This window comes from Petaurus breviceps, unplaced genomic scaffold, assembly GCF_028583685.1.
Source record: "Petaurus breviceps papuanus isolate PSGF00001 unplaced genomic scaffold, PetGlider_PUasm1.0 38, whole genome shotgun sequence".
Taxonomy (NCBI): domain Eukaryota; kingdom Metazoa; phylum Chordata; class Mammalia; order Diprotodontia; family Petauridae; genus Petaurus; species Petaurus breviceps.
The window spans coordinates 66,888,303-66,908,542 of NW_027186304.1; the positions used below are offsets into that span (position 1 = coordinate 66,888,303).

Genomic DNA, 20,240 nt, shown 5'->3' on the forward strand with positions numbered 1-20,240 from the left:
TGCCCAAGGTCACACAGCTACAATATGTGAACCATGGTTGTGAACCCCTGTCCTCTTGATTCTCCCTGATCCCTTATTCATTGTCAGCACTCAGCCTATCAAATTCCTTGTATTTATTTGTGGACATCTTATGTCCTCCCTTGAGGGCAGGCATTGTTTCATTTATGTTTTATATACAGTGCCTAGCATGGTCAGTGCTTTGTAACATGGTAAATATTTGTCTAATTGAATTGAAATATTTTGTACATATTAAATACAAATGTGTTATTGTATAAAAGGCGAAATTTTAAATCTTACTCTCCTGCTGACTTTAATTGCATGATCAGAGAATTTTATAACTGTCAGCTGGACAAATCCCCTGCCCCCCCCCCTTTTTTCTGATGAGGAAGCTCTAAAGAGATTAAGTTTGACTTTGCAATAGAAAGAAATTTTTAAGTGCATACTGTAGTTTTCCCCTTACACATTGTACTTGAGGTTAATGATAATAATAATTATTATAGCTAATATTTATGTAGTGCTTTCAGGTTGACAAAGTGCTTTACAAATATCTCACTTTTCTTTTACAACAACCCTCTAAGGTAGTTGCTATTGTTATTCCTATTTTACAGATTAGAAACTGAGGCATACAGGGGGTTATTTGATTTAGTCTGCTAGGCTGGATTTGAACTCAGGTCTCCCTGATTCTAGATCCAGCACACTATTTTGCCACCTAGCTGCCTGACATAGGGGTGCAAATTTTGCTGTATTCTTGTCCTCACCCTGCCCCAGCTCTCTCCTCTTACCCTGGTTGAGCCACTATGACTTAATTATTTAGTTATTCTAAAATGTTTTTCATGGATCATAAAGGATAGCAATAATTATTAGAAGATTCCAGAGTTTATTTTTCTTATTTTCTTTTTAAGAGTAGCCGAGGGTATCTTAGTCATTAAGAGAGTTATACTGTCTAGTGAGCGGAACAATAGCTCCATAATGAGCCATTACTGTCTGTTGATGCCTTCATTAAGTGAGCATTGTGCTGTCACATGGATGGGAGGTCATAATGATGAACTCTGACCTGTTAATTGTGGGTAAGTTACCAAGATGGGCACCTGAACTGGTAGTGTTGAATCGTAAAAGTGTTATACCTACTTTGAAAACCAACAGACTCTATTTCTCTGCTTTAGGAAAGGATGCATATAGATACTTATCTATTCTAGCTGCATGAGGTGAAACCAGTTACTGATGAAGTAGAAAAAAGTATTGTTTGTGTTGTTTGTCGCTTGTTTTTAGTTTTTCATCTCTGTTTGGGAGAAATATATTGCTCTGAACTAGTGGCCACCTTCAGCACCATTGTTAATAAGTGAAAACTAAATCTTTTTTTTTCCACATTTTTCCAGTACATACCTCACTCTTGGCTTCCTGCTCCCCTCCCATTCCCCTTTTAAAAGCTTAACCAGGTTGTTCAATTCTGTTTAACAAGATCAAGATCGAATGGTTCTTCACCTCCCCTCAACTCCCACTGGTTGCATTGAACAGAATTCTCTTTCCCTTTTTAGCAAAGAAACCTTTTGTATTTTATTTTTCTTTCTACCTTTAATTCACAGAGGAATTTGAATTTTGTTTGTGTATATCTTTGGTCCAATCTTATCTGAATATCTCTTCTCTTTCCATTACCCAGAGACCTATCACAAGAAAATAATTAAACTTCAAGGTTTGGTGGGGAAAGGAACAATTCAGCAAAACTAATCAGCATATTAACCAAGTTTGACTGTGCATGTACTATTTCACACCATTTAAAGAGGGAAAGGTGGTGCATTTTCTCATGTCTTCTACTGGGTCTATCTCAGTCATTATATTTATACAGTATTCAGTTTTGGAATGTTTTTAGTTTTGTTTGTTTTTTCCATTTACATTGTTGCATACATTATCTCCCCCCCCCCTTGTTTTGTGTATTTCATCCTGTAATCCTTAAAAATCTTATACTTCCCATGCCTTCTTACATCACCCTATCCCTGCCACCCCAAACTTATAGAGAAGCCTACTTAAATGCTCACATGACTTTAATGAGATTGGATTCATCAGCTCTGTTCTTTCTCATGAGTCAGATGACCAGTAGGCCCTACCCATTTTCCCTACCACTTCCTCTTAAGGTCCTTCAGGCTTACCATCTGCCCTACCTCTCTGCCCCTTGAGCTTCCACTGTCGTAAAACTTATTGATGTTACCTACAGATCAGGTAATCAGCTTGTCATTATCTGATAAATATATAAACATATACATACATACATACACACACACATATATGTAGTGACTCCCTTTTGCCACTAGGCTCTAATGTAAATCCTTAAATTGTGAAGGTGCCATAGTCTTACTCCATTGCTGCCCCATTGCTGAGCAGTCATTCAGATTTCCAAGCCTTTACATATGCCCTACAGCTGAATTTTCTTTTATGTATTGTCTCCCCCGTTAGAGAGCCTGAGCCCCTTGAGAGAAGGGACTGCCTGGTTTGTTTTTGTGTTTGCAAGTTTTTTGTTCCTTTCTCTTTGGGTCCTTAGTACTTAGCACAGTGTTTGGTACACAGTAAACTCTTAATGAATGTTTTTTTTTTGTTCATTCCCTGAATTCTTCATATTTGGCCTTACACATTACTCAATTACTAAGTACCACAATTTGTTTAGTTATTCTGTAGTCAATGGGCAGCTGCTTTGTTTCCAATTCTCTGCTAATACAAACAATGCTACTACAAATATAGCAATGTATATGGAGGCTTTCTTTTTGTCATGGATCTCCTTGGGGTATATTCCTAGCAGCAGAACTTCTGGGTCACTGGATATGGACATTTTAGTCACTTTCTTAGCATGATTCCAAATTGATTTTCGGAATGGTTGGACCAATTCACAGCTTTAACAGTGAAAAAAAATATGCCTGGGGTTTTGTTTTGGGTTGTTTGTTTGTTTGCTTGTTTGTTTTAGTTTGTTTTTAGCATCCCTCCATTATTGACTAGTCTCATCATTTGTAATCTTTGCCAATTTTCTGAGCATGAGGTGGAACTTTAGATTTATTTTGATTTGGATTTCACTCTTGAGTGATTGATAGTAAACTTCCATATGGCTGTTTATAGTTTGCAATTCTTTTGAGAACTGTTTGCTCATATCTTTTGGCCATTCCTTCCTTACTGATTCTTGGTCATATATATATTTATTTAACAGGCATTTATTAGGCATCTATTATGTGCCAGACTCTGTGGATCCAAAGACAAATTTGGATATCCTCTACCCTCAAAAACCTTACATTGTAATGGGAGAGGCAACATGTATATATAGAAATATATGCTTTAGATGTACCTGATAAGTAGAAGGTAATTTTGAGAGTTGGTAAACTAGAAGCTGGGGGTATTAGTACTAATAGCTAGTGATCATAAAGCACTTTAAGATTTGAAAGGCACCTCACAAATATTATTTTATCTTCTTTACAACCCCAGAAGGTAGGTACTATTATTATCCCCCTTTTACACATGAAGAAATTAAGGCAGACAGGTAAGTTACTGATTCAGGGTCACACAGCTTGTAAATGTCTAAGACTGGATTTGAACTCAGGATTTCATAACTACAGGTCTAGCACTTTTTCCGCTATACCACTTGTGTTCTCCCTTTTGAAGCAAACCAGGGATTCTAAGAGACAAGTGAAGAGAGAATGCATTCTGAGTGTGGGGGCTGTGCATTGCAAAATCTCCGGAAGTGAAATGTCATGTGCAGGGAACCACTGCTAGGACTGTTTGACTGGAACAGAGAGGTATATGAGCATAGGTTTAAGAAATAGGCCTGGATCAATGCTGACCTTTACGCCAACTCTGTTGTCAATATGTTCTCTTATTTGTTCCTTTCTCTGGCCTGAACAGGAAAGTCCTAAGATGACCTTACCGCATCACACTCGCCCTTGAGGAACTCCGCTCCTTATTACTTAGCAACTACTTGTAATTATTTCCTTTTCCCCCTCGATGTCCCCAAAACACTTCTATCCTTCACATTTATTGTGGATATTAAAGATAAAAAGTTTAAATAATATATCCTGTCCCTCGGGGAGCTTTTAATCTAATGAGGAACTATGGCTTATACACAAATAGCCAAATTAAATTTTAAAAACTGAAAATATCACTACATTTTATGATAAACATATCGGAGGAGTACACACCTAGTAGTATGTGAGGTCATTTCTACCAGATTGTAAAAGACTTCAAGTGCCAGGCATTTCATATTGACTTTTCCTGTTAAATTCAACATGAATTTTATTAAGGGTCTACTTGATAGTAGGTGCTGTGCTAGCTGCTTAGGGATGCCAGAATAAAAGTTAAGAGATCTGTGATTCTATTAACAAAAGCATAATGAGCACAATGAAGGGGGTGAAAGTCCTCTTGCTTTGGTTAGCCCACCAGTGGAGTATCATGTCTATTCTAAAAGTGTTAAATTGATGAGTTAGAATGAATCTGGAGGAGGGTAACCACGATAGTGAAGTGATTTTAGACCATGCCATGTATGTATTAGTAAAAGGAACTGGCTATGTTTAGCCTTGAGAAAACTTATAGGGAACATAGGAGAGTTGAAATTCTCTGTGATTTTAATGGACCTGTGATCTCATCTTTGTGAGGAAGAACCATTGTACACCAATTAGTATTGATCGTTCCATCCAGACCTTCTTATCTCTTGTTCCACAGAGCACTGGATTTGCTGTCTCCTAGATCTCCTCACATTGAAATTAATGGGCTACTCATATATTATCCCCTTTGGTTTTGCTACATGACCACCCAGCCTACTTTTCTATTAATTTCTTTAATCATCTTTTGTATCACTTCTCCTGTGCCATTTTTCATCAGTCATTATCTTACTGAAGAGGGATTAGACTTCCTTGACTCCAAAAGGCTTAGGGCCAACTGGTAAAAATGATAGGAAGAATACATTTTGACTTCTGAGGCATTTGAGTAGAAAGTTAAATGATAAGGAAAACAATTATTTTTGCTTATTTGATAACATGCAAAATTACCTTTCTCCAAAGTTCTGACAATTTTATGAATATTAGTTTATCTTGCCAATTATGTATGCACTTTATTAAACCAAAAGTAAAAGTAGTTTTTTTTGTTTCTTTGTTTCAGATATAGCACTCAAGAATATATTTCAAAGAGAAGAATTTCCATTATATCCTGTTGCCATTCACTTTTTCATTGCAGGTAAATACCATTATTCCTGTTGTGTGTCTTGGTGTTTTCTCTCCTTTTTAAACAAAAATATAGATTTTTTTCCCAACCCTGCCATCACTAATACATAAAAACAGGAAGAATAAATTCTACCTGTTTCCTTTTAATACTTAAGCAATGTATTCATTCTCTCCCTTATTTGATCTGGTTATCACTGGTAAACAATCATATTGACCTATAGGTTTCTGGGATCTCTTTCTAGATGTTTACAGTTGTTATGTTACAGCACCATAGTGTTAAGGATAATTCTTTTCTTAAAATGTATGCAACAGTGAAGTACTGCCACTTATTTTGTGTATATATTATAAATATATACACACACAGAGTCTCATGTTTGCCTCAACCAGTTATAAGCTGATTGGAGAGACAAAATTTATAATTAGGGAACAATATGGTATATTTATGCTGTGTGAAGCTGGTTCATGTAAATAGTGTATGTAGTAGGAGTTGTGAGGAGGGAAACATTGTTGTGAGCTGGGGTTGTCAGGGAAGGCTTCACGAAAGAAATGGCATTCAAACAAGGTCTTAAGGGATTCAGATAGGCTGAGAGGAGAAAGGAATATATTCCAGGTGGGAAACCCTTGAACAGTGGCTCAAACCCAGGTATGCCCATGGCGTTTAGGAAGGTGGGAGTGCCCGGGGGCATTGTGGAGCAACAGGAAGGGACAACTCTGACTTGTACTAGGTGTGGATTTTTTCCATTCTACATTACCTTCATGTAGCTCTATCACGTTCTGACCTAAAGCGTGGGAAAATGTTGTTGTCATTTCCCAGCTGATGACCGCTGAATCCTGCTTGCACCAGGGCTGAGGGAGCTGATAAGGAGTGGTCACCTACAGGTCATAGGTCTAAGGTTTCTGCAGCTCACATCTCCCCATTTGTGGGCATTTTGACTCACTGTTGTGCAGTGAAAATATCTTGCATAGTGCTGTTGGTAGCTTCAGAGGAGTAGATGAAAAAAAATAATAAGTGCTCTGCTTAGACGCAGTCATTTCTCTCCCTTGTCCCCAGCTTCTTGTCAGCTGACTGCAGAATATTCTAATTTGATTGGCAGCCTTTCTCAAAGTTTTACTGAGTCTTGCTGTAGCATACTTTCATATCATTCCCATATTTAATGTGTTGTTATTTTGCATTATGTTGTTTGCATTATATTGTATCATTATTTATGTAAGTATCATTTACATTATATTGTTGTCAGATAGATGGCTTCATCAACTTCGTGATTTTACAATCTCCAGCTTAGCACAGTGCCCAGTATATGATAGGAGCTTAAAAATGTTGATTGACTGACTGTTGACTGACTAAACTTTAAGCCAACATGTAAGAAACAAGGAGAACTAATGAAAATGTACTAAAGGAGCAAATAGAGAAACTTTCCCCATACGATTAGGCTAATTGGAATACCTCACTTATCATCAGTGGGCCTGGGCTGCATTGAGGGCAGGCAGACTAAGAATGATTTCGCAAGACTCATGAACTGATGCAGAGGGAAGTGAGCAGAACAAGAAAATAATTTATGCAATGACAGCAACACTTTAAAAGTAAGCAACTTTTGAAAGACTGGAGACCTCTGATCAATGCAATTACCAACTCTGATTCCAAAGGCTCAGTAATAAAGCATGCTATGCAATTCCTGACAAAGAGATGATAGACTATCAGTGCAGAAGGAGCTATCAGTGCAGAAGGAGACATTTTCTGAACATGGTCAATGTAATCATTTGTTTTGCTTGACTATACAGATTTGTTACGTAAGCCTCTCTTTTCTCTCTTCTCACCCTCACAATAATGAGGTGATAGAGCAAGAAAAAAAAGATTTTTGTTGGATGGAAAAAATATAATTAAAAAATAATTATTTATTTACTTTTTGTTTAAAACATTCAGTTCCACAATCCCTTGAGTTTCAGATTTTCTCTCCCTACTTCCCTCCATGGTGGCATGCAATCAAATATAGGATCTACAAATACCTTCACATTAAACATTAGTCACGTTGTAAAGAAGGATTATAACCAATGGAGTGAACAATGAGAAAGAGGAAACAAAACAAAAAGAAGAGAGAGAGCAAGTATTTTGCTTCAGTCTGCATTCAGACTCTGTAGTTCTTCTGGATGTGGATATCTCTTTCCATCATGAGTCTTTTGGAGTTGTCTTATAACCTTGCATTGCTGAGAGGAGCCCAGTCTATCAAAGTTAGTCGTCACACATATGTTGTGTCTGTAATTGTGTGCAAATTTCTCCTGGTTCTCCTCTTCTCACTCAGCATCAGTTATAATTCTCTCCAGATTATTATGAAGTCCGTCTGCTCCTCATTTCTTATAGCACAATCACATTTCATCACATTCATATGCTACAACTTGTTTAGCCATTCCCCAATTGATGGGCATCGCCTTGATTTCCAATTCTTTGCCACCACAAAAAGAGCTGCTATAAATATTTTTGTGCATACGGGTCCTTTTCCCACTTCTATGATCTCTTTGGGATACAACCCTAGAAGTGGTATTGCTGGGTCAAAGGGTATGCACTTATTTATAGCCCTTTCCAGATTGCTCTCCAGAATGGTTTAATCAGTTCACAACTCCACCAACAATGTATTAGTGTTTCAATTGTCCCACATGCTCTCCAGCATTTATCATTTTCCTGTTTTGTCATCTTAGTCAATCTGACCAGTGAGATGTAGTACCTCAGAGCTGTTTTGATTTGCATTTCTCTAATCAATAGTGATTTAGAGTATTTTTTCATATGATTATGGATATCTTTAATGTCTTCCTCTGAAAACTGCCTGTTCATATCCTTTGACCATTTATCAATTGGAGGAAAAAATAAAATTTAATTTAAAAAATAGACTTCCCAGAATTTGCTAACTGCAGATGAAAACAGTATAACATGAAAGAAAGTAAACATTCATGGGCATATGATGTCTCATTTAAATGCAAGATTAGAATATCAGCTTATATTCATATCACATTCATGAAACTACCTGCCTTGGGCATTTTTTCCATGTTTGACTGTGGGCAAATCACTTTATTCTGAGTGTTTTCTTGTGTGTAAAATTGGGAGAATGCTACCCATAGTAAATCACAGGGTCTTTGTGATGGTCAGATGATATATATTTAAAGAGCCTTGCAAACCTTAAATTGCCATATAAATCCCAGGATTATAGAATGTAGATTTTTGAGCTAAAAGAAACTGACTCTGCCTTTTTTAGTGGCTGTCCACCATTCTTGGAATTCTCTTCCTCCTCTTCACCTCCCAGTTTTATTGAGTTCCCTCGAATCTGTTTTACCTTTTTGTCTCAGTTAAAATCCTTTCTACAGGAAGCCTTTCCCAGCCCTCCTTGCTGTAATGCTTTCCTTTATGTTGATTATCTCCAATTTATCCTGTATATATTTTATAGCTGTTTGCACATTGTCTCCCCATTATCCCAAAAGTCTTAGGGCAGTTTTAAGATTTAGTTTTAAAGTAGCTTCAAAAAAGGAAAGGTCATATTCACATTTCTTTCTATCCCCAGCACTTAGCGCAGCACCTGGCACATAGTAGGTGCTTAATGTATTCTTGTTGATTTCACTTGACCTTAGGTGGTATCTAACATATCCCTCTCATTTTTACAAAGAAGATAACTGAGTGTCAGGGAAGTGAAGTGACCTGCTCAAGGTCATACAAAAAGTAAACATCAGAGACCCAATTTGAACCCAGGACCTCTAACTCTAGAGTTAGCATTCTTTGTACCATACCACACTCCTTCCTTATTATTATAATTATTGAATAGATTTCAGTGAAAACAGTAATAGAACTTAAAAATTTTTTTATCCTTCCACTCGATTGTTAGGTCTGATAGCAAGGATTTGTGCCTTGCCTACATAACACAGTGTTCTACACACAATGATTAAAAAATAAAACTTTGAATGTACTTCTGTAGTACATTATTAATTGGACCCTGTCCTTCTTGCTTCTCTGTTTACACTTGACATTGGATCTGTTTCACCTGCTATATACTGCTTTTGGAAAGACCTGAACATTTGTAACCGTGTGTGTTATACATACATACATGTATGTATGTATGTATATACACACATGTATGTATGTATGTGTATACACACACATTTTTTATATTCCTGAGAAGGACAAGAGTAGAAATACCTTTAGCAAAATAAAGCATTCCACAGCGAAGCTAAACTCCAGTCCCATCTCTGTTTGTGGCACAAATGTAGCAAGTAATTGGAAAACTCCTTGTGTAACTTGCACACATTCTTTCCCCCATACATAAGATGGAAATAAAAATTAGAGTGTGTAATCTCAAAAGGATCCCCGAGAATTCATGAGCTTTGTTTCTCCTGCCGCTTCTATTACCCTCTCTTAGTCAATTAGGCATTTAGGAAGATGTATTAACTCCTTTAAGGCTGTTAGTATACATACCACTTAGTGTATTACAGCAGGGCTGCTTCCATAGGTATCTAAATTACTTTCTTGCTCTGCTGAGAATAAATGTATTTTTATAGATAAGAATGTGTTTGTATTATTATGTAATAATAATGTGTATTATTATAATAATAATAATGCATGTGTACATGTATATGGCTGTAGGTGTATATACATACATACACATAACTGTGTGTTAGGTATTATTCGTATTATTTCTATTATACAGAAAGTGACTTAGTAGACTAAACACTAGGCCTGGAGCCAAGAAGACCCAAGTTCAACTCTTGTCTCTTGTGTGGTTGTTGAGTTGTTTCCATCATACCTGACTTCTCATGATCCCATTTGGGATTTTCTTGGCAAAGATACTGGAGTAGTTTGTCATTTCCTTCTCCAGCTCATTTTACAGATAAGGAAATTGAAGCAAACAAGGTCAAGTGACTTGTCCAGGGTAACACAACCAGTTTCTAATGCCACATTTGAACTCAGGAAGATGAGTCTTCCTGATTTCATGCCCTGCACTCTGTGCACTACACCACCTAGGTGCCCCTTGTTCTCACACTTACTTATTAAATGTGGACAACTTCATAGGTATGACACATCTACTAAGTCATAGGTGAGTTGAGATCCACTTTGGTGGACAAAGTTCTCCATGCTGACTGAATTATAGGTCATTCATTGATTGAAAGTAACTACTAATAGGTATATTAGGTTCAGATTTCCTATACCCTTCAAGAGGCATCTTGCTGGCTATGTGATCCTATCTATGTAAGTACCTAATATGTAATCACCCTAGGCAGCTTTCTGAGGAAATTGCAGAAAAGGTGCCTATCTCCATATAGTAGAGAGATTGTTTTCATTTAAAATTCCCTTCATCTAGAGGGGGAAAAAAAGAGAGCTATACCTAACATGCTTCTCATTTTTAGAAGCATTTGAGGGAGGCATTTCTGAGTGAAAACTAACTTGAAGAACCTGAAAAACAAAATAACATGTTAAATGAAATTGTGTTGATTCTTGTATCCACCTGTGAAAGATCCACCTTTCCTAGTATATGCGTTTATAGGTCATCTTTTAAAGAGATTACAGACACATACATCTTCTTTGTGTATTCTTCATTTAGCCAGTAAGTTTAAAGGTTTTCTTGAAGCATTTTAATTCCTTTGCAATCTTAGTCAAACTCTTAATTGATACAGTATTTTTCTTTTGAGAAATCCAGGGACAAATTTAATCTTTTACGTAGCATGAGCTGGTTCCCTAGGAAACTTCCAGGAAAGAACAACATTTGTAGATTTTCTGTCTGTTTAAATGGTCCTGGCCAAAAATACACTGTGGTTTCCCTAGGATACTTTTTTTTTTTCCTCTATCCTACTTTGCTTGACTGGTCCTTCCTTCTCTCCACATCCCTTAATGGCTGCCAAAGGCAGTCAGTACCCTGAGTAACTTGTCTGTGACTCATCTACCTCTCCCTCCTAAGCAGCTGGGACTTTGTTTCTTCCCTAATCAGCTGTTTGGCAGGGGAGTGATTCAAAGCTGAGCCACCATCAATACAGTCAGGTACAGGCTCCCCTGCAAGGCTCACAGTTGGCTCTGACTAGGGGAGTTCCCTGCAAGAAAGGGAAGTTGGCCATGCTAATGAGAGGTTCCTGCTGAGCTAGGCATTTCTCTGTGTTTGTTTTAAGAGAAAAGGGAGAAAATTCTGGTGGGGCAGGTTTAGGGGTAGGGAACGAGGATTTTGGGAGCTTTGTTCTCTTTAGTTAAAAAAGACATTGGTTTTCTAAGTTTCTAGCAAGATATATAGCAGGAAGAGCATAAAGACAATGAAAATGTCCCCAAAAACTACTCTTTAAAGCAAAATCATAATGAAGTGCTATTATTATCAGGTAGAATGAGATCAATATTGATTACATTTATTCTATTTTATATGTTTATGAATTATAGATTTACATATAATATATTTATATACTATTTTGTAAATTGCTAAATTGACCAGTGTTATTTAGCACATTTAAAGTTTTGGGTTTTATTTTTCTATTCTCAAAAAAAATATTTCTGTTATCTATGGTAACAGGGAAGGCAAAGGGAAGAAATAACATAATTGAAATCTATACATTTTTGACTCATTTTAATTATTTCAATCTTCTAAGTAATTTCATGTAAGTGATAGGGGCAGAAATGGAATGGAATGTGGGTAGTGAAAGAAAAGAGCCAGTAAGTGGGAAAGGTGACATTCCAGCAATTTGGAAAGTGTGGGATGTAAGAGGAGATTAGTAGCTTGGTGAGATATCAGGCCCAACAGATGGGAGCTATGATACACTTCAATTAAGTCTTCCAAGGAGACAAGTCAGAAGAGGTAGTCAAGTAACCAAGGAGAGCAATTAGATGAGCAAGAAAAGTGAGGAAAGTAGAAGCTAGGGATGGAAGTATGGATCCAAAGCTGATAAAGGAGATTTAAGTCTTTTAAGTTGTATTAATCAATCTACATTGTATAACCCTGTTATCAAGTCTAGGTTCAGGTAGTTACCATGCAGATTTGAATACCTGGGTAAATTTAGATTGGTGCTAATGATAATCCATGATAATAGACTCATCAGTCTAATACTTACCAGTAGAGTGGGAAAGAGTTCTGGGAAATATTTGATTTTATTCTCTTCTATTTTTATGTGACCATTCTCAAGGATGCACTGGGAAACCTGAAAACTCTTTACTAGACTTCATTTCTGATCCTTCAGAAAATTCATGAGTTTAAAGGGACCTGAGCATCTTCTCTCCTCTCTCCCTCTCAATGAAAGCTTATCTGCTTTTATACAACTAGCTTCTGCTTATGTATAGATAACTTATAAATCTCTGTCTCCAAAATGTCCTTAAGACAGTTTGACAATTTAACTTAGCCTCATCCCTCTTCATCAGTAGGTATGATTTCTCAACTTAACCATCAGGGTCAGTGACAATGTCTTTCTGGCTTTCTCATCTCTAAGTATCAGTTATCTTTTACCCTTTTTTTGGACCTCATTCCTGCCTTACTCCTTTGTCCCTAATCTCTAGTCAATTGCTTAGTATTGCAGATCCTTCCTTTGCATTGTCTCTCAGATTTCACATTTCCTCTCCATTTCTACAATCACTCTCCATATCACTCATTCCCTAGCTTATAAAGTGGTCTCTAGCCTTCATTTCTCCTAGCTCCCAGGTTAATCTGTCCTCAACACAGTTTTTATACAAGATTCAGTCTAAAAAATCTAATAGTCAAGGTCCTCTGTTACCTGGCTCCTACATACTGATCATCTTATGAGTCATCATATTATTCACAGCTATTGACTGTGTTTTCCATTGCACACCATCCTTCTAACTGTCCTCTCTCTGCATGCATATTACTCATTCCCACCTAAGGACCTTCCTTATGCTGTTCTTGTCTGTAAATCTCTGCCAATGTTCATTACTTCCTTTAAGGCTAAGTTTGAAACTCCATTGCTATTAAAAAAAAAAACCTGCTTTCTGATAATTCCCTTTGTGTGCCAGTATGTCTTGAAGTCACTAACTTGGTGGCTCAGCGGATAGAGCATTAGACCTGGAGTCAGGAAGACCTGAGACCAAATTTGGCCTCAGACTTTTATTAGCTGTGTGACCATGGGGGAGTAACTGAACCTCTGTCTGCCTCAGTTTCCTTATCTGTAAGATTAGGATAATAATAGCACCAGCCTCTTAGGGTTGTTATGAGATTAAATGAGAAAATATTTGTAAAGCACTTCATAAACCTTAAAGAACCATAAAAGTGCTAATTCTTATTATTGTAGCTCTTTCCTATTTATTTGTGAATGGTGGCATACTTTGCCTCCCCACATGGAATGTAAGTTCCTTTTAGGGCAAAGACTGTGTTGTCATCTTTTTCATTTTCTCTTTATTTATAGACCTGTGAGACACTCAGACTTTTAGCAAATGCTAACTGAAAAAAGGAGGAAGTGTATCATTAAATAATCCAAGAATCTCTGTATCCTGATATATGTTTGGTAAGGGAATGTATTGTCCTGGGAAACATGAATATGAACGATCACTGTCAAGATATAGTTAGTGTCAGCACAGTTCTATGGACTAAGCATACTTTCCCTGAAAAGAAGTGAAATTATTGTGCTAGCCAGGGTAACCAGCCATATAGTCAAGTTTTAGTTGATAATATAGAATTGAAAGCCATTGCTAATCCTGGTACCTTAGCACAGTGACATATGGATAAATTAAGGGGAAAACCAAATCAAGAAATTCAATATGAAGACAATGTATGCTGGTAATGGGACGTTAAGCCTTAGGCTAAATAAAACCAAGATTGTAGTGACCAAACTTTGATGTGACTCTGATACTTGACTTAGATCCACCATAAATATCATATTCACTTATGTCTTTTTAAAGCATTTTCAGTAGCATAACCTCCAATCTTGCAAGCATTCTTAATAAAATAACTCTAACGTCTTATAAAAATGCATCATTGAGGCACTAGAATAGATGAATTTACCAACCGAGAGGTTATACTTATGTAATACAGGTCCCCCAAGAGGAATGAAAGACAAAAATCTAGCTATCTAAGCAGCTAGCATATAATGATCTGATATCCTATGAATTCAAGGAGGTTGGGCAAGATGCCAGGCAGCCTAGGTTTGGACCTCTAGGGAACAGGAATGTACTAAATGAACCATTTGTGCTGCACCAAGAGATGAATGGCATCTTTGAGGGGAAATATGAGGTAGATGACCCTTGAGGAAAAGGAAGGAAGTTAGTCACTCAGCACTTAACAAACATGTACTGAGCACCTACTACATATGTGCAAGGCACTGTGCTAAGTGCTCAAGATGCAAAGGCAGAAATGGAACTGTCCTTGATCTCAAAAAGCTCATGTTCTATTTTATAAAGCCCAGGCAGATACAGCTATAGCTGTAAACCAAGGGACTGTGTTTATGAGTGTGAAGTAAGGAATGTGTAAATGGTTACTCTGGCTTTCAGTGAACACCACTACACATAGGGAAAATATCACTTTAGGAGGAAGAAGGCTCTTTAAATTTGAAAGGCAGTGACATTAGCGTTGAAAGCTAGTATGGTTGTTTCAGTGAAAAGTAGGAAAGGTAATACAGAATTAAGAGAGTAAAAGTAGTCATAAAAGAAGGGTGAGCAGAAATAACTGAAGGAAAAATGGGGTTAGATCTTTTGAATTATGTGAAAACATGACAAATTGTTTTTCTAAATGTAACTAAAAATATGGCGCAGCTTAATAGTACTTAGGGAATTGTATCTCAGTGTATTAAAGCCCTTTTATTCCCCAAATATGAATTTAAAGAGTAATTTTATTGTGAAAGGATTCTTCATCTCACCAAATCATTCTTCCAATATTGAGTTTCTGTGCTCCCTTTTTAAACTAAGATTTTTTTTTTAAAGTAAGTTTGTATACAGTTTTTCAGGTAACATCTGTTGCATAAGCTAACATAAATGCTTGTCCAGTGAAATTAAAATGCCCTTTTCTAGCATGCATATATGTTACATAAAGCAGTTACAGTGTGAAACTTTGGAATGGAAATAGTGCCCTCTCCAGATTGAAAGTTGATCTAAATTTCTGTTTACTTCAACTAATAAGCCAAATATTCAGGTCAGTCAGTGACAGAGGCCAATCCTGATTAGTGTTTGTTTTTCTCTTGAAACGCCCTTTTTGAGTAAAAAAAAATACTTTTCAAATTTCATCTTCAGGTGCATCCACTTGTTCAGAATTTCCACAGCCCTGTTCCTAATCATCTCAAAACACAGAGGTAACCAAATGAAAGAATTTCACTTTTTTTTTCCTTTAAATGCTTAAACTTAGAAGTTACGTGAGTTTTCCTAAGATACTTTTCTTGATGTCAGGTCATCTCTACTCTTTTGTTGTTGTTGAGTTTTTTCGGTCGTGTCTCACTCTTCATGACCCCATTTGGGTTTTTCTTGACAGAGATACTAGAGTGGTTTGTTGTTTCCTTCTCTAGTTCATTTTACAGATGAGGAACTGAGGCAAATGGAGTACAGTGGCTCGCCCAGGGTCACACAGCTAGTAAGTATCTAAAGGAGGATTTGAATTCATGAGAATGAGTCTTTTTGATTCCAAACCTTATGTACTGTACCTCCTAGCTGCCCGCTTATCTAGTAATTTCTCCAGATTTTCTCTTTATATCCAGTTTTTAGCACAACTTAATTTTGTGCCTTGTTTTACATGGTTGTCTTGTAGTCATTCACAAGAACACCTACACAGGCGAAACTTTGGATTTCAATACAGTGAAACTTCATTAATTCAGATTATACTAACTCATAATATGTGATTATTTGACCATAAAGTCAGAAGTGTGTCTTTTGTATGTATGTGTATGTGTGATGTTACAAGGAACTGAGGGGGGGGGGGCAGATAATGAATCAGATAGCCTTGCTACTGCTTAAACTGTAAAAATATTTACTCTGAGTGAAGGTCAACAGACTCTTTTCAAATACCATTCTATGCTGAATGAATTGTCATTGTTAATTAAGCACTTAAAAGAATATCTAAAGACATCAAGCTTCCACAGATCCTATTACTAATGTGCTTATGCATAGTTGTTTCTTCTTTTATTACAGTTTTCCCTGTCAGATTGACCTTTTTCCCCTTTGTCCCTTTTCCTTGGCATTCCCATTTCTCCCCTATAAATCCCACCCTACCCTCCAATTAGGCTAAATGATCAGAGTTTTTGTGTTCTCTTATTAATGTGAATCTTTTCAAGGAGCAGCAGTCAGGGCCCACTAGAGAATTCCTGAGCCACTGCTGAGGTAATTTAAAATGGCATTCAATTTCTGAGTAATCCAGTTTTTATTCAGTCAGGGGTAGTCAAGCCCCTATTTCTTGCAGTAGGACATACACATAAATTTCCCAGGAGTTGTCTATACCACAGTACTGCTATAAAGAATGTCAGCATCATTACTGAGTCTCACAGAGTGGTCCCTACTAAAACAGAGTTAGAAATTGAGTCATTATCCCAGCTTTCCCATCAGCTCTGTATGTCCTGGGCTTAACTCCATTAAAAGTATTCTTTTAATGTAACACGTCAGCATTAAGAATCAAGAATGCACCATTTACTTCATTCTTTTTATAACTTCCTTAAATTTACATGTTAGTTTATACCATCCCATATGCTATTTTTTTTTTTAAGAAAAATTCAGTATTTCCTTCATGTAATGGCTCCTCCTAGGAGCTGGTGAGTTTTTGACCAGATACATTGTAGGACCACCTTAACCAGTTTCTTCTATGTTTCTTTTGGAGCTTTGTGATCTAAGCCCTATTCCTATTGAGCAATAAATCCAGAGATAAGCAATTTATGTGTAAAGGTGGTTGGGACACTCTTCTTTTTCCTCCATCCCCTTTTCTGTTTCCCTGTGTAGAGATTCTAGTTCCTGACCCTGGAGAGTCAAGTGACTTGCTAATATAGAATTTTGACTGCCTATGCTTAAAATCAACCAAAGATCCCTTTGTTCTGCTATGTGCAAATCCTTAGATATAAAGACAATATTTTCAAATGTGTAGGTTGAGTGATAAATCTAAATTCTGTGAGATGTAAAGAGAAAGCTGATTAACTTGGCAGGTTCAGTCCTTTTAGGAAGAATTATCACTGACCACTTGTCTCCAAAGGAGGGAGGCACTTCTATAGGTATTCACTACAAATATTCTCAGACCTGAAAGAGTTTTCCACTTATTAAGTCCAAGAAACTTCGCAATGGCTCATTTCTAAATTGAAATAATTGACATGTAAAAATAACAACGTGTTGCAAAGTATTTTGAGAACTCTGGAGGAAAAAACTGATGTTGTGTATAATAGTATTATTATGAGCATTAGATATTATTTCTCCTGTTGATAGATTTATTTTTAAGGCTTATTGAATCCTAGTTTTGAAGTTCTGACAAGGGCCCTTGTACTTCTTAAACTAATAAGTTCCCACTTTAATAGCAATTATCCTAATAGATAAGTAGGAAAACTGTAAGATTCATGTGATGTTCCACAGAGGAGACATTTTCCTGTCTTAAATGGTCGTGAAATATTATTATACTATTTAAAGGAGTGCATACACTGTTTCAAGGTAAGTTTTGATAATAGGTGATGCATTTTTAAACTGTATCTTTGCCTTCATTTGTTCAAGTCCCATCAAAAATGTATTTTTGTTTCGTTTTTAAAGTAATAATGAAGTCATTAAAGGTACAATTTGGTAGACTGCTTGATTCTTTGGGGGTTTTTGAGACTCAGCAACCATTTATCAGGAACCAGATATGTACAGTCCTGGATACTGGAGGAGAGACCAAACACTGTACCTTGCCTTCACAGAGGTGATAACAAAATTTCTGTCTGCAATAATGAAGACCCAGGTATTAAGGCATATGCTCACAAAACTGAGAAATTTGATCATTTGCTTTACAAATTCATTTTTATTCACAAAAGTATATGCTGCAGGATTCCTTTAAGAAGGACCACTATTTAGGAAGAGCTGTAGTAGTAGAAGGTGCACAGGTCTGGGAATCAGGATAACTGGATTAAAAGTGAGGCTTTGCTTGCTATTGACTGGCTTTATAACCTTGAATAAGCCATTTAGTGGTGGTAGGTGTCAATTTCTTCATTTGCAAATTGAAGAGTTTGGACCAAATGTTCCCCAAGATTCTTTTCAACTTCACTGTTTTGTGAGTATAACTGTTTATGCTGGTGAGCTCTCTTGGGGAAAAATGCAGGACACACTTTTAAATTTAATATGTATTAACATTTTCTCCATCACTTTCTCGAATCCTTCTAGACAATCAGCAGAACAGCAAATCTAGCCCTGCTTTGTAGCATTTGCCAATTTCCAAGGTGTGGTTACCTATTCATGCTGAAAATCTAACAGTCAGCTCTCTAGTTCAAGCTGGCTCCAGAACAGCCCAATTAGTAACGAAAATTGTAAGTTGCATAGCTAGTACTTAGGGACTTTTTCTACTCCCTCCTAGGATGAAATCACATGTACTGATAAAAATAAACAACAAACAAACCCAAAACCCAAACCCTCAAAGCACGAGTCGGTGTAGTAGGTAGAGTTGCTGGACTTAGAATTGAGAAGACCCGAGTTCAAATTCTGCCGCAGATGCTTACTAGCCAGGTGAGTCACTTAACTTTTATATGCTTAAAGTTCCTCACTGGTAAAGATAGAGAGTTGAATTCAGTAACCTCTAAGGCGCAATCTAATTCTAAGTCTGTGATCCTTCAAATTCCAATATAAAGGTTGAGAGAGTCTGGTTTTCAAACACAGTGCCCTTGGAACTACTACCTACAGAAACCCTAGTTAGAAATAAAAGATGAGCATATTGAAGATATTAATGAAAAAGATATGGTATGTTTTCAAAAGTAGAATTTGTGTAATGTCGTGATTATATCTATTGTGTATATATGAGAGACAGAGTGATAGTATGGATGGAGAGGGAGGTAAAAAGAGCCAAATTCAAACCTGCCACTAATCTCTACTGCTTTGGTGACCTAAGCAAATCATCTAACCTCTCCGTGAGCCAAGGAAACTGGAGGACTGTAAGTCGTCTCTGCCCCTTAGAACCTCATTTCCCAGGGTAGCTAGGTACTGCAGTGAATAGAGCACTGGCCCTAAAGTCAGGAGAACCCGAGTTCAAATGTGGCCTCAGACACTTGACACAAATAGCTGTATGACCTTAGGCAAGTCACTTAACCCCAATTGTCCTGCCTTCCTGCCTCCAAAAAAAAAGAACCTCATTTCCTTCCAAACTCTGTTCAGGCACCACCTTTCTTAACTCCTAGTACTGTCCAAATCACCTCATTGATTGAATATACTTTTATTATATGTGTGTGTATAGAGAGATGTACATGTATATATATGCAATATGTATGTGTATATGTATACACACGATGTATTATTTTCTCAATAAAATATAAGCACCTGAAGGGCAGGGTCTTTTTCATGGTTGTCTTTATTTCCTCTGCCCCTACCAAAATATCTTAAATATCGTAGGTACTTAAATTCTTGATTGGTTATTTTCAGAGTAGCTGCAGGCCTCTATGGTAGAATCAATTTCTTTATCTAGAGTTCCCTATGTTAATGAAATCAAAGGCACTGCACATATAAATTATATGATAATTTTGTCAATGCTAGTGAGTTCTCTGGGAAAAAAAATGCCAAGACATCCAATTCAAATACTAAATACCTTTTGATTTGTCAGGATTATAAATATTATAACTAATTTTGAAGAAATAATAAGATATTTGGGGTTCATTACCAGAAGTCATTTTTAAGTGCTTTTTTGTGTATGCCACTGCTATAGATGCAGGGTAATCCTGCCTATTACCTACTCATCCAGCTCTCAGATGATTGATTGACTTGAAAATTGCCCAACTGCAGTGCCATCAAGACTAAGAAGAGAGATCCTTTTACCAGTAATCCATAAGGCATAGTAAGATCTGAGTATATAAAAGGACACTTCCACATAGAACTTTCTACCCTCAGAACTTAACCTTCCATTGAGTGCAGAGTTTTTCATTCTACCTTACTGCAACAAGATTTCTGTTTTATTTTCACTTTCTTTTTGGCAGACTCAAGTA

At 36.8% G+C, this 20,240-nt stretch overlaps 1 protein-coding gene across 13 annotated transcripts in view; it reads left to right on the plus strand.

Moving 5' to 3' along the window:
• The window catches only part of FAM110B (family with sequence similarity 110 member B), a 214,833-nt gene that overhangs the window by 114,626 nt on the left and 79,967 nt on the right, over positions 1–20,240 (plus strand). For 8 of the 13 annotated variants that reach the window (XM_069099975.1, XM_069099973.1, XM_069099976.1 and 5 more), the window contains one exon: positions 5,125–5,199. The gene's annotated coding sequence lies outside the window, so the exon portion shown is untranslated. Of the gene's footprint in view, positions 1–5,124; positions 5,200–15,357; positions 15,417–18,628; positions 18,778–20,240 lie in introns of all 13 variants that reach the window. The other 5 variants (XM_069099978.1, XM_069099982.1, XM_069099985.1 and 2 more) reach the window with 2 other exon arrangements.